The sequence below is a fragment of the Echinops telfairi genome, unplaced genomic scaffold, assembly GCF_000313985.2.
Source record: "Echinops telfairi isolate 266 unplaced genomic scaffold, ASM31398v2 ScPeMD7_4;HRSCAF=17, whole genome shotgun sequence".
In the NCBI taxonomy this organism is placed as follows: Eukaryota; Metazoa; Chordata; class Mammalia; order Afrosoricida; family Tenrecidae; genus Echinops; species Echinops telfairi.
The window spans coordinates 17009420-17020601 of NW_022103900.1; the positions used below are offsets into that span (position 1 = coordinate 17009420).

General features: G+C 39.0%; 1 protein-coding gene across 1 annotated transcript in view; it reads right to left on the reverse strand.

Annotated features, from left to right (window-relative positions):
• PKP4 (plakophilin 4) overlaps positions 1 to 11182 on the reverse strand; it is a 266647-nt gene that overhangs the window by 99650 nt on the left and 155815 nt on the right. The window lies entirely within an intron of this gene.

The following is an 11182-nucleotide window of genomic DNA, read 5'->3' on the forward strand; positions in this document are numbered from 1 at the left end:
TTTCCTTCCATTTGTGGCGATGGTGCTGAGTCAATCCATTTCCATTCTAAACCCAATTACCCGAGTGATCAATAGAATGTTTTAGCAAAGGTGGTTGGATATACCATGGAATATGGGAAAGGCCAGGGCCCCAAGTCTGACCCATATATTGACTTCTTAGTAACACCTCATGCAAAAGGGTAGGGTATGGGGGCATAATGTGATTTTTACAATTTTAGTGTTTTGAAAATCATGAGCAGAAAGGAAGCAAAGTGTACAACAAAAATAGATTCTTGCTCTCTGTTGACTGCTACCAAGTTAGGGTAAAACAGAAGACAAGATATTGTGGTAAATAATTTCCATTTTATTTCTGGCCCTATTTTGTTATCATCACAGTTTTTTGTTTCCCCCTTCTAATTCTTGTTCCACTTTCCACTTGCTAATCTGTCATACTTCGGGCTCATTATAATGGCTGTCTAAAACACATACCAAAAAAAGGGTAAGATAACAAGTAACTATGTAACTTAACTACTTCTCCAAAGAAAACATTACTCATTTGATGCACAACAAAATATTAAAAGAACAAGAAATACTAGATCAGCCTATTTAACAACTACATAACATTCATGGGACTACAGGTGAACACACTTCAGACGTCAACTGTTCTTCGACAAGCGCATGTGTGTGTTAGTGCTTTGAATCTATGAATATGATATTCAAAAGACCATATGGGAAAGGAAAGATCAAGAAGGACGCAGTACTAGACAAAAATGAGACAAATGGTTCCCTCTGGTATCTCCATAAATTACAAAAAGCCTCACTTCTGTTTAAGGCCATTTCATCCCACAACAGGTGTTCCAGCCAACGTGGATGAAAACAGAGAGGTTTTCTAACATTTCAGTTGACATTTCAAACAGTGAAAGCAACTGTGATGAAATAGTAAAATGGGAAACCACAATAGAGGCTCCTTCCCAAGTGCTTGATGTAACCCAGGAGTAGGAGAAGGCTTCAAACAGCTGTGGAAACATGGCATTCTCTTTCACTTCATTTTCCCACTGACTTCTAAAAGCCGCTTTGTAAAAGGGCAAGTCATTTGTGCCCTTGGTCTACAAAATGCGACTGACACCTCATTTTTATTCTCCCCAAACACTCCAGAGGCGAAAGAAAATTAAATTAACAACCTAACTAAAAGGCAGCACATACACATCGAAGTGCATGTCCTTCTAAAGTTGACTGACTCAGAGACCCTCCAGGTCAGAGTGAAATTGTCCTGCGGGGTTCCCAGGCTCAGTGTTCACAGAAGCCAATCACAAGGAACAGCGAGCGAGTGGGTTCAAACAGCCGACCCTTCAGTACACAACTGTGCCACCAGGGGTCTGTTCAGAAGTGCATATAAGAAGTTAAATTTTACATTTTCACATAAAGCTAGAGCTGATGGGCAAGGAAAGAACATTATCTCTGTAATAGCACCTTTAGAAACTCAATCCGTGATAAACACCGTCAACAGATGTTTTAGTGCTTAAAGAGGAACAAACTAACATGTGGGATCGATTACAAAGCCAAAATATTTGATAGTTATCAATATGTGGCATCCAAAACCTAACCAAACGCACTGCCACTTTAAGGTGTGGATGAGCAAGGACGTCACTTTGAGGACTAAGGTGTGCCTGACCTAAGCCTTGGCATTTTCCATCTTCTTATATGCAGTGAACGGTGGACACTGATTAAGGAAGATCGAAGAACTGATGAATTTCCACGACGGTGCTGGCAAAGAATATGAAAAGCCATGAATGCTCCCCAGGAGTAAGGCTAGTGAGCCTGTTTCACGTCCTTTGGACAAGTTTTTAGGAGAGACCAGTCCCTGGCAGAGTAGAAGGGCAGTCAAAGGGGAATACCCTCATCAAGCTAGACTGACACAATGGCTGTAACACTAAGCTCAACCGTAACAACCATTGTGAGGGCGGCACATGACTGGGCAGCGTTTTGCTCCATTGTACACAGGGTCACGATGAGTCCGAACGAATTCTATGGCACCTAACAACAATTCATTTGTTCCCAGCTTTGAAAACTGTCCTACACATGTATAAATTCCTTTTCTCAATGGTGCTTTTAACTCTATACCATTGACTAAAATAATAACATTGTCAACAGAATTGCTTTATGCCCCATAGGGATGATTTATGATGTACTCCATAAACTGATAATGACGTCTCTAAAGTGAACCAGGGACACATAATAGCCATAAATATATTAATGGCATTTGAGCTTTCACTGGATCATAGACCTATAAGAAAAAGTAGTTCTAGTGAACTGATCCTGCTTGGTACTCACCCTCATGAGGAGGTTGCTACTGAAGATATGGATGCTGTAGCAAAATGTGGTGTAGAAATCAGATGAGTGCTATCAGAAAGAATAACATCTGGGGTATTAAAATCTTGTCTCAAAACAAGCAGTCATCATAAGTGAGGATTCCAGTTAAGTCCACATGGAAGAAAGACACCAGCCTGTGTGATCTAAAGATTGTAAATCATAAAATCCAAACCCAGAGGAGGGGATAGTATCAGAGCTTAAATTCTAAACACAAGGTTGGCGGAACACTATGGATTAGTGGAACCCCAAAATCCATTTGCAGGGTCGCTATGTGGATTGAGTCTGTGTTGAATCTCCTCGGACATAGTCTAAGGATGTGAATGACCTCAATATCAGACAGAGAACATTGCAAAGTGGATTTTGGCAGCTGTCGTTTGACTGAAATGCAACATCTTATCATCTGATGTTTCCTTTGCCCTCTTTTGAATTTAGTTCCATTTGGGGGGTTTGTTGTTGCTGTTGTTTTGGTATTTTCTGATTATTTTTATTAAGGTTTTTCTGTTTGATTTGATCATTGTTGCAAGGTCCTTTTTGGTCATCTGTGTTTTTCTCAAAATGTGAAATTCAGGATGGGTGGATCTATGGAGAGAGTAACTGGATTACTTAATAGTTACCTGGTACATGGAAAAGGAGGTAGGGAGGAGATGGGGAGTCAACAACAATGGGTATAAGAAGGAAGAGAATGTTCTAGAGTTGACTGTGGTGGTGATTGCACAACTCTTCCTAATAAGATTAAACTATTGGGCTGTATGAAATATTAATTGTATATCAATAAAAATCATTTTTAAAATGGGGAATGTGGGGTCAAATGACTTAATCTATAACTCTACATCACTGAATCGTTTTACAGTAAACTCCATGTATTTTTATCACAGTGCAATAAATAGGATGCATCTCTCTCTATTGTTGTTGTTGTGCTGTCACATCAGTTTCAACTTACAACGGTCCTGTACAAAACTTCAAGCAAAACGGCATGGCTGTGCAGCAGCCCCACACTAGTTGTTAGACTTGAGCCCATCTCCTCCGAAGCCTTTTCTTTCGGATGACCTTCTCCTCAACCAGCATGGGGCCCTTTTCCAAGGACAGTCTCTAAGGACGTGAGCTGGCAGCTCCCCTACGATGTACTGCTGCAACTGCCCTTTGAAGTATCTTCAGCAAAACTTTACTTACTTGTGATATCATTCAATAATTTTCGTATTCTCTTGAGTGATCTATCTTCAGAACCGGCACAACTACGGCTCTTTCCCAGTCACCTGGCTAGATAGCTACCTTACACATTTCTTGGCATAGACCAGGAGTCGGCAAACTTTGGAGGGAAAGAGACAGTCTTGTTCCTCACAACAATTTGAAAATTATTTTAGAGCCAAAAACATATTTTAACAAATGAAATAACCATTACCTGACTAGTATCCATTAACATTTGTCAATTTTACTTCAGTCATGTGCACGTACACTTAAAGAGCCAAAGAGCCACTCATGGCATGTGGGCCGCAGTCTGCTGACCCCTAGCATCGACTAGTGAGTGCTTCCAGAACTGCATCAGTTTGCTGAGAGATTTCACTTCTGTTGGCATTCTATGAATTTCTGGAGACTTGGTTTGTTTGTTTTTGGCCAATTCCTTCATTACAGCTTGAATTTCTTATTTTAATATTATGGGATCTTGACCAAGTGTGACCTGTGAAATGACTGAATAACGATTAATTCATTTTGGTTTAGTGCCTCTATTTGTTCTATTGATGCTCCCGCATCGTTCAATATTTTACCAATAAAATCCTTCAATATTGCAACTTGAGGCTTGGGATTTTTTTTAGTTCTTGTAACTAGCGAAATACCAAGCAGGTTCTTCCATGTTGGTATTCTAACTCAAGGCCATGAGCATGTCATTCTATTTTACTTTGTCTTATAACCCTTTGGAATTTTCCACTCAACTCTTTTATTTTTTCATTTCTTAAACTTACTTTAGCTACTCTATGTTAAAGAACACGTTTCATAGTCTCTTCTCTACTCACCAACAAACTGAGCCTTTAGATGAACGAAGTTGCCACTCTTTTAAGAACAGAAAGCCTTATCTTCCTCCCACTCTTCTATGGAATTAAATCAAACCAAACCCATTAATTGCAAGTTGATTCCAATTCATGATGACCCTACAGCAATACAACAGCTCGGTTGGGGTCTAAGGCATTACATTTTCATGGAAGCAAATAGTCTCATCTTTAGCCCAGAGAGCAACAGGAGGGTTCAGACTGGTCACCCTGCTTGCGGTCAGCAGTTCCATACATAACACACCACACCATCAGGCTCCTTGTTCTTCTTATATAGACATTCAAAAAACCCAACAACCCCACTTAACTACATTAACATCGTTATGTATAAAATTTATCAATTGAATCCTAAGAATAAATAATTGCCTAGCCAGTTGCCAAATGCCATTTCAACTGACTTTTTAAGCAGATGGTTTATTTGAATTAAAACATAAAGGCCACACATGGTATATATTTGGTCATAACTCTAAACTATCTTTTAATGTATAACTTCTTGCTCCCTGCTTCTTATTTTTCTTGTTCAAAAAGATCTCATTTGACTGTAAAATTCCACACAGCCTGTAGGCAGTATCATTTAACGTGGTCTTTTGTGGCTGGTATTTCATTTGCACTGGTATTTGGATGCAGACACTTGAGCAGAGAGTTTGACGTTGGGCCAAGAAAATATGACACAGGAAGCTGTGTACTTTCCATTCCATCATGTCAGAAGGCCACGGCGTCTCTGTCTCCCTTTACATGACAGAAACATGAAATTCAGAAGTAGGGTCGGGTGCTGCTAAGTGGATACAGTCCCTTTTTCACGTGGATCTTAGGAGCTCTTAATAATGCTTGCTTTACACACATTATTTCTCTAGAGAGTGCAAATTCACTCGAGATTTTAACTTCTGGTTTAATTCTTAACCTAGGCTTACTGTTAATCTACTCAGTTGCATGAGTTCTGCCATTTCATTATGTTCATATAAAATACAATGCTGTTTCATTGACTATTTAAAAAGACATCTACAGAAAAGTACTTTGCTACTGCTGCTCAGAAAGTATATCTCCTACATCTCTATTTCATACTTTCTGATCACCAGTTCTTCTATCACAGTTGATCATTTCTCTTAATTTTTTTTAATTAAAAGAATTTGGTTATTGATAATGTCACTAAAGCTAGGAGTTGAGCAACCTCTAATCAAGTTGGACTGCCATGGAAGCAAGGATTTTTATATGACATTAATGATACTTTTTTAAAAGCAAAAAGAAACATACACCCCCCACGACCTCATCCCCGGTGGACACTGACGGCTCCGTGGGTCACAAACAGTCCATCAAGGCAAACCAAAGGCTGTAGCCAAACTATTTGACTGTGATTAAAATATACAATTGTTTAATATAAGATTTTTTTGTTTGTGAAAAATATGGGATTTTCCCCCCTCTTCAGATTTAGAATGTTTTCCATCTAATTGTGTGGTATCAAAACATCTGAGTAGAAAGCATCTATGCAACAACAACAACACACACACACACACACACACACACACACCAACCCAACCTGATTGGTTCACATTGTGGTGAATAATTACATCTTCCAATTTCCTTTAGCATTGATCATTGGCACCCTGTGGTGTACAGTAGTCGTTCTCTGAAGGGTCAGCAGCATATCACTTTCTCTCTTCATTTTTTTAAGTCTACGAATAGGTCATGAAAACGTGAGCTTAACGCCAATCTTCCTTCGTTTCAGCATGTAAATTAAAGTGAAGAAATCATAAACTTTTTGCCCTGAAACAATTAACTGCAGAAAGTGCATTATGCTATATGAACTTCAAGGCTGTTTCCTGTGATTTCTGAGTTACATCTATGTGCTTCTTAAACAACTTTTGTGGTCAGCCAGGAGTAGAAATACTAATGATCCTGGAGTGTCTATATTGCTGATACAAAATAACAGTTAAAAAGGGGTTTTGATTTGGGTCCAGAAGCATTATCATTGTCTTTGCATAGCACAGGAGCCCCGGTGGCACCGTGGTTGTGCTTTGTCTGCTAACTGTAGGCGCCAGCAGTTTGAAATCACCAGCTTCTCTGAGGCAGAAAAATGGGCCTTTCTATATTCAATGCAGATGTGGAAACTCAAAAGGGCAGTTCTACCCTGTTCTATAAGATTGCTAAGAGTTGGCATAAACTGCATGGAAATTAATTTGTTTTTTGGGGGGGTTGTTTTGCCTAGAAAGTACAGTTTTATGTCTATTTCGGGAAATAACAAGGCAAGATAGAGGTAGTGTGTGCTCTTAATTTCTCCCAAACCACTTGTTGGTATCCCAGTGGAAACCCAACAGAAGAACACTAATCTGGGTGGGGTGGGGGTGAGTGGCTGGGTGGATGTCATTCACTGGAATACGTTACAGGCAGAGGTACGATGGTACTTAAAAACAAAACATAACATCACTACCAACAAAGACACAAAAAGAGAGAGCCCTGTCGGAGAGGAAGGAAAAAGATTTACTGGTACAATATCTGCTATGCAACAGACATCCAGTAACGACGGTTCCCTCCCCTGTCGTTTCTGATAAAGACATGTTTTCCTCAAATATGTAAGAATCAAAGACATCATGATCAGACTCCTGGGATAACGCCATGATGCATGATGAAATCTGACCAACAGTGAACTGTTCATAAAATTAAGAGTACTAAAATATTACCTCTATCACTCACTGCTGCCAGGTCCACTCCAACCTATGGTGACCCTCACATATAAGAGGGCTTTAAAAGTACATGCAAGGATGGAATTAAATGATACTGTACGTGTTCCAGGTACTTTTGAAATGCACTCCTATATTTTACGCAGCTACTAAGGCACCCAGTTCATTATGGATAGTACTCCCTCCTGCTAGAATGGAAATTTCAGGTGATTCTATCTTTTATGTCTAGAAAAAAACATAAGCATAAATATTTATAGGGTAAATTTAGGGAAAATATCATAAACATCTGTAGGAAGAATATAAGTAGCCAATCACTAAAGTAAATGTAGAACAGTAATATGTTCTGTTTGGGCTTCTACCCACTCTGAGCTGCAGACTGGGGTGATCTTGGGCCTGCTGTGGCGTACCACCCCCCTTGTCCCGTTTGAATTACTGCCACCGAGTCAACGCACAGGCTCTGCATTGGCACAATTAAACGTTGTACAGCTCCTATTATATAGTGCTATCTATAGCTTATTAGTATCAAAATCTAGGTGGTTTAAAATTGATGGGACCTAACAACAACAATAACACGTACTAAATGTACATATGTCAAAGGAGTCCTAGTTGTGCTGTCAAGGAAACATTCGACTGTTAACTCCAAGAACAGTGCTTCAAAGCCAGCAGGCAATCCAATAGGAGGACTGGGAAGCCGTCTACTCCCATGCGGGTTTACCATCTTAAGACCCCGGGAAGGGCTGCTGTAAGTGGGAACTGACTCGATGACAGTGCATGCATTCTTGACGATTTGATATATACCCATCTTATGCGCATACCACTTAGAGGTTGTATATATCACATACTTTGTCATAAGAGGTGAAAAGCTGTATTCTAAACCGAGATTACTATGGGGAACTTTATACTACATCGGGTCCCTGGTGGCAGAGTGGTGATGCATTAGGTTGCTCACTTTTAAGTCTGCAGTTCAAAACCACAAGCGGTTCCAGATGAGGCTTTCTACTCTCATAAAAGCACACAGTCTTGGAAACCCACTGGGGCAGTTCTACCCTGTCCTACAGGGTCACCATGACAAATTTGTTTTTAAGATGTTCTTTAAATGTACTCAAGGTCTCGTGTCTCCTCATTTTGGAACTAGGATAACTGAGGCAGAGAATTTAACTTGACTGAAATCACACAACTAGTAAATGACAGAGTTTAGACTTGGCCTCAAAGTCTGTGCCGTAAGCACCATACTACACTGTGCAGAGACAGTGCCTGAGATCTAGCTATGCAGATTCAATTCATTTTTGATTACTATTTTATATGAGGGAGCTTCAAAACGTATGGAAAATTTTACCTTCTTCTAATTCCATCTTTCCATGAACTTACTTTTAAAAATCTTGTTGAATTGCTTTGTCAAGTACCTCACCAAGTAAATTCTCTCTAGCCATTGTAAAAAGTTCTAGGTCTCCATTGTCTTACTGGCATTCAATATTGGGTGGGGTCTTTACATTTGCCAATCTAATATCATCCACGGAGCTGCAGCAGTTCAAGGTTAGAATTCTCCCCTTCCATGTGAGAGACCAGGGTTTAATTTTGGCCACTCCACCTCAGACGCAGCCTTGGGTGTCACTAAAGACTTGTGTGTTTCTGTGTTGCTAAACAAATTTCAGTAAAGCTTCTAGACTGGTAAACCGAATCAAACTCAGTGCCAGAGTCAATGCCGATTCACAGCAACGCTATAGGACAGAAATAATGAAGGGAAGAGTTGAACAGGACGTTTCAAAGGGCATCTAGAGAAGATACAGTACTGCAATGAAATTCACAAAAACCTAGAAGCAGAAAACCAAAAGGGAAGAACAAGCCAAGTATTTCTCATGGGACTAGACCTGAAGAAAAAACTCAAGACTTGAGTTTTAATACTGAAGTGAAGCAGGAGGCATCCAAAGGAGTTAAAAGCAATAGAGAGTCAATGCATCAATGAGAACTGGTCAACATTCAACCATTTCCAGCAGAAGCAAATGATTAAGAATTATGGCATCAAAGGAAGAAAGTCAAATTGCAACGAAAGCACTGGTCAAAAAAAAAGTTCCAGAGGTTGACAGAACAACGAATGAAATGTTTTTAAAACACATAAAAGCCCTGGATGCACTCACTAGTATTTGCCAAGAAATTCTGCAGATAGGTATCTGGTTAGCTGATTAGAACAGATCCATATTTTGCCGGTTACCAAAAGGAGACTGCAGAAATTATTGAACAATATCATTAATATTATATACAATTAAAACTTTGCTGAAAATATTTGAAAGATGGTTGCAGTACTAAGTTGACAAGGAGCTGACATTAGGTCAAGTTAGATTCAGAAGATGGTATAGATTGATGGGTACTCCTGTGGACACAGATGGAGCTTGACTAAAAGTAGAGAATACAAGAAAATTATTTACTACATTTAGTATAAACTATGCAAAAGACCCATCTTTGTGAATTATATGTAACATATCATGGCAACATTATGAAGAATGGGAATTCTAGACCTATACGTAGATCAACAAGTAGTCATTCAAATAAGCATAGGTTCCAAAACTTATCAGGTCTACCACCTGCTTTTCAGAGAAACAGAACAATTTCAGCACCCCCTTGGCAATTAAAAACTTTCATACTAAATACCACGTAATCCCAGATAAAGTATAGGCACCTGCTTTTGTAGGCCACACCCCTCTGCTTTAAGAACCTCCAAGGGGGCAGTACCATTCATTTTGGCAAACAGTGAATAAAAAAGAGGATATACACTGTGCTTTAAAATCAGAAAAGATATGCATCAAGATTGTACCTTTTCACCATATTCATTCAATCTGTTTAATGAGACAATAATCTGACAATCTGGAATTTATGCTCATAGGAGAGGAGGGAAGTTTATTTAAAAATTGAAATATGCACAAGACACAACTTTGCTTGCTAAAAATGAAGAGGGCTTGAAGCACTTACAGATAAAGTTCAAAGACAATAGCCTTAAGTATAGATTATACATACTATAATCAAAATAAATATGCTCAAACATCATGATAAAAATCCTCAACTAATATAAGCATCATGATAAACTAGAGAAGATCAAAGTTAGTAAGAATTTTATTTTACTTGATCTAATTAACAGTCATGGAAGTAGCAGTGAAGAAATCAAGCAACATATTGCATTGGGCAAATCTGCGGCACAAGTCCCATTTAAAGAGCAAAGATATGATTTTGAGGACTAAGGTATGCTTGACCCCAGTTACGGCATTTTCAATAGTCTCAAAAGCATGTAAAAATTGGACAATGAATAAGGCAGAGCAGCCAAGAAGTGATGCCTTTCAATTATGCTGTTGGTGAAGAAAATTAAAATTTCAATGGACAGCCAATAGAATAAACAAATATATTTTGGAACCAGAATGCTCCATAGAAGCAAGAATGGCAAAACTTACTTTCACATGTTTGGGGCATGCAATTAGGTAGGACCAGTCCCTGCAGGATCAATGAAAAAGTAGGAGACTTTTAATGAGATGGATTGACACAACAGGTGTAACAATGGCTCAAACACAGAAATGATGTGGAGGTGCTACACTAGGCAGTATTTTGTTCTGCTGTACATGGGGTTAAAATGGGTCAGAAATGAGGACTTGGTAGTACCAAGCAACAACAACAACAAAAACAATGTGTTACAAGGGGAATCTTTGGGTAACTCAAAAAAACCTATTAGCAAAAAGGTTGTAGTTAAAACCTACCCAGAGATGGTTCAGACAAGAGACTTGGCAACTTTCTGTACAGACATAGCACTGAAAACTATTGGAACCATTCTACTCTGCATAAATAGATTTATAACAAAAATAATCAGAATCAACTGAATTACAACTAAGAACAAAACATCTTACAAATGAAGTCCTTGGGTAAACAAACAACACTTTGGACTGCTAACGGAAAGGTTAGTGGTTTGAGGATAATACTTGGGAGAAAGGCCTGATGATCTACTTCTGAAAAAGTCAGCCATTGAAAACACCATAAGCAGAACTATATGTGACCTCCTCCCTGGGGGACGGACAACAGAAAAGTGGGTGAAGGGAGACGTTGGACAGGGCAAGATATGACAAAATAACAATTTATAAA